Raw genomic sequence first — 4,472 nt, 5'->3', positions numbered from 1 at the left:
TCTCAGGCACGGAGCAGTCATTCGTCGATCGGACACCGAGGAGGCAGGTAAGGGCCCTCCCGGTGTCCGATCAGCTGTTCGGGACGCCGCGATTTCACCGCGGCGGTCCCGAACAGCCCGACTGAGCAGCCGGGATACTTTCAGTTTCACTTTAGAAGCGGCGGTCAACTTTGACCGCCGCTTCTAAAGGGTTAATACCGCACATCGCGGCGATCGGCGATGTGTGGTATTAGCCGCGGGTCCCGGCCGTTGATGAGCGCCGGGACCGAAGCGATATGATGCAGGATCGCGGCGCAATGCCGCTTCATATCGCGGGAGCCGGCGCAGGACGTAAATATACGTCCTGCGTCATTAAGGGGTTAAGAGTCTCTTCTGTCCTCCACTTGTTATCTGTATTAATGGCTCCTGTTTGAACTTGTTATCAGTATAAAAGACACCTGTTCACAACTTCAAACAGTCACACTCCAAACTCCACTGTGGCCAAGAATAAAGAGCTGTTGAAGGACACCAAAAACAAAATTGTAGACCTGCACCAGGCTGGGAAGACTGAATCTGCAATAGTCAAGCAGCTTGGTATGAAGAAATCAACTGTGGGAGCAATTATTAGAAAATGGAAGACATACAAGACCACTGATAATCTCCCTCGATCTGGGGCTCCATGCAAAATCTCACCCTGTGGTGTCAAAATAATCACAAGAACGGTGAGCACAAATCCCAGAACCACACGGGGGACCTAATGAATGACCTGCAGAGAGCTGGAACCAAAGTAACAAAGGCTACCATCAGTAACACACTACGCCACCAGGGACTCAAATCATGCAGTGCCACACATGTCCCCTGCTTAAGCCAGTACATGTCCGGGCCTGTCTGAAGTTTGCTAGAGAACATTTGGATGATCCAGAGGAGGATTGGGAGAATGTCATATGGTCAGATGAAACCAAATTAGAAATCAACTCGTCGTGTTTGGAGGAGAAAGAGTGCTGAGTTGCATCCAAAAAACACCATACCTACTGTTAAATGGGAGGGAAACATCATGCTTTGGGGCTGTTTTTCAGCAAAGGGACTAGGATGACTGATCCTTGTAAAGGCAAGAATGAATGGGGCCATGTATCGTGAGATTTCGAGTGAAAACCTCCTTCCATCACCAAGGACATTGAAGATGAAATGTGACTGGGTCTTTTAGCATGACAATGATCCCAAACACACTGCCTGGGCAACTAAGGAATCTTTTCGTAAGAAGCATTTCAAGGTCCTGGAGTGGCCTAGTCAGTCTCCAGATCTCAACCCCATAGAAATCCTTTGAAGTTGAAAGTCTGTGTTGCCCAGTGACAGCCCCAAAACATCACTGCTCTAGAGGAGATCTGCATGGAGGAATGGGCCAAAATAGACTTACAGAAAACTTTTGACCTCTGTCATTGCCAACAAAGGTTATATAACAAAGTATTGAGTTTAACTTTTGTTATTGACTAAATACTTACTTTCCACTATAATTTGCTAATAAATTCTTAAAAAATCAGAAAATGTGATTTTATGGATTTTTTTTTCTCACTATGTACCTCATAGTTGAGGTATACCTATGATGAAAATCACAGGCCTCTCTCATCTTTTTAAGTGGGAGAACTTGCACAATTGGCGGCTGACTAAATACTTTTTTCTCCCACTGTGTGTGTGTATATATATATATATATATATATATATATATGTACACTCACCATGACTCCTCAAGACATCCCAGCTGATTTGTTTCAAAATTGAAACCCCATAAACAGCCTTTATGAATCCAGCTGAGTGAGGCAAAATATTACATAGACCATCATCCCCTGTGCTTGTTTCCTCTGTGAGCTTGGAGTAGGGACTACCTTCAGAGAGCGAGAAGTGCATATTAATGAGGGAAGTGTGTGTGCCTCAGCCAAACAGGAACAATCACACATGGCACACTGAAGAACGGCCCTCTAAGCTTCTCTCGAAGAAGGGAATGTGAAGTGTCGTCTACTGTAGATGCTAGTAATCATTTGTGACTAGATCTACTGGACTTCCTGCCTGGAGAAAAAATTGAGAGAAGCAGGGTATCTGCTCAGCAAAGATTACACTTTACATTACAAAGTTATATAACTTTAACTTGTGCAGCTACGTAAAGGTAATTTAATTTGGCTGGAGTTCTCAGTTAACATCTGGATGCCGAACCAATGTCATGGTAAAGTATGATTTAAGTGTCTGGCAGGCAGAGAATAGTTAGTGCTGAGGCTGGGAGAAAAGGTGGGCGGGGGAGAGAAGGTTTATTGCAGGCTAAATCTCTTGAAGAGCTCCAATATGACTGCTTTACCAGGCAGATAATCTCTTCAGGGGTATAGGAAAGCTGATGAAGTACTGAGAACCCTGTATTGTGTACTGCCTGCCACCCAGCTTTTTCAGTCTCTTGAAAAGCTGTTGACCAAACAGATATTCTCTTCAGTAGACTGTGAAAGCTGGGTGGCAGGCAGTACACAGTGCATGGCTCACAGTACTCCCCCAACCACAAGGTTTAGGTAGGAAAAATCATAACCCTTTCAATTTTTCACCTAAAAATCCATATGATGGCTTATTTCTTGCGCCACCAATTATACTTTGTAAGGACATCAATAATTTTACCCAAAAATCTACGGCGAAACGGAAAAAAAATAATTGTGCAACAAAATTGAAGAATAAACGCCATTTTGTAACTTTTGGGGACTTCCGTTTCTACGCAGTACATTTTTCGGTAAAAATGACACTTTATCTTTATTCTTTAGGTCCATGTGATTAAAATGATGCCCTACTTTTATAGGTTTGATTTTGTCGCACTTCTGGAAAAAATCATAACTACATGCACGAAAATGTATACGTTTCAAATTGTCATCTTCTGACCCCTATAAATTTTTTATTTTTCCGCGTACGGGGAAAGATTTTAGTGGTACCATTTTTGAATTGATCAGACTTTTTGATTGCTTTTTATTCATTTTTTCATGATATAAATTAATTGCGTGTACGCCATTGACTGTGTGGTTTAATTAATTATATTTTTTTATAATTCAGACATTTCCGCACATGGCGATACCACATATGTTCATTTTTATTGACAAAGTTTTTTTTTTTTTTTATGGGAAAAGGGGGGTGATTCAAACTTTTATTTCCCCCTTTTTTTTTTTTTTTACAGTGTTATAGCTCACATAGGGGGCTATAACACTGCACACACTGATCTTTTGCATTGATCAATGGTTTCTCATAGGAAACCATTGGTCGATGATTCTGCAGCTTAATTGCTCATGCCTGGATCTCAGGCACTGAGCAGGGATCGGATACCAGGAGGCAAGGTAAGGGACCCTCCTGCTGTCTTACAGCTGTTCGGGATGCTGCGGGAATCCCGAACAGCCCCCTGAGCTAACTGGCAACGTTTTAGTTCCACTTTAGACGTGGCGATGAACGCTGCGTCTGAAGGGTTAATAGCGCTATTAGCCACGGGTCCCGGCCGTTGTTAGAGGCCAGGCCCGACCCGCTATGGCGAGGGGCCATGCTGTGACCCCACATATTAGAACGGGAGCGGACTCAGGGTGTACAGGTAGGCCCAATAATACATATGCTAGTTTTACATTTATGGGCTAAAATTGTATAAACTGCTTTTATAGGTAACTGGGATTGTGGTTCCATATGTAAAAGCAAAATCACATATACACCAGGGATAACATGAAAAAAATACTCTATCGCCTTTATCTCCAATGTTTTATTACTATATAACCTTTTCATTACATAATGCTTTTTTTTAACTTTTTTAGTTCTGTTGAGCTGTTTTTGTAAGGAAATTTTACTAAGAGGTGAATGAGCCTAAGGACTGTGTCTATGCTGAGGTCATATAACAGCATTTCACAACTTTCAATAGAGATGTGTCTTCAGCTCCTATAAAGACCTATTTGTCTCCACGGTAACAGACTACATACAAGCTCTGGGTAGTCTAATCTAGCAATGAAGTTGCAATCAATCTCACCTACTTTTTGCTAACCTGTCCAATGTCTAACACAGTGTTTCCCAACCAGGGTGCCTCCAGCTGTTGCAAAATTACAACTACAAGCATACCAAAAAATACTGAGTACAACCTAAAACCCCACTGTGTTGATCCAGAGGAAGGCAAACCCCCACCCCCACCATGAGGCTGATGCCAATTGCCCCATGACAGAGTAAAAATTCCTTCCTGACTCCAATATGGCATCAGAATAAATCCCTGGATCAACGTTCTATCCCCATAAATCTACTATCCATAACCTGTATTATAATATTTTTCCAGAAAAAAACATCCAGGCCCCCTTGAAAGTATTAAAGGGGTACATTTTGTTCAGAACGCTCGGAGCCGGAAGCCGTGATTGTAATATCACGGCCACGCCCCTTGTGACATCACAACACACACCCTCCATTCATGTCTATGGGAGGGGGCGTGTCGGCTGACATGCCCCCTCCCATAGACA

The sequence above is a fragment of the Hyla sarda genome, chromosome 4, assembly GCF_029499605.1.
Source record: "Hyla sarda isolate aHylSar1 chromosome 4, aHylSar1.hap1, whole genome shotgun sequence".
NCBI lineage: Eukaryota > Metazoa > Chordata > Amphibia > Anura > Hylidae > Hyla > Hyla sarda.
Note: the sequence above shows the minus strand (reverse complement) of the source record.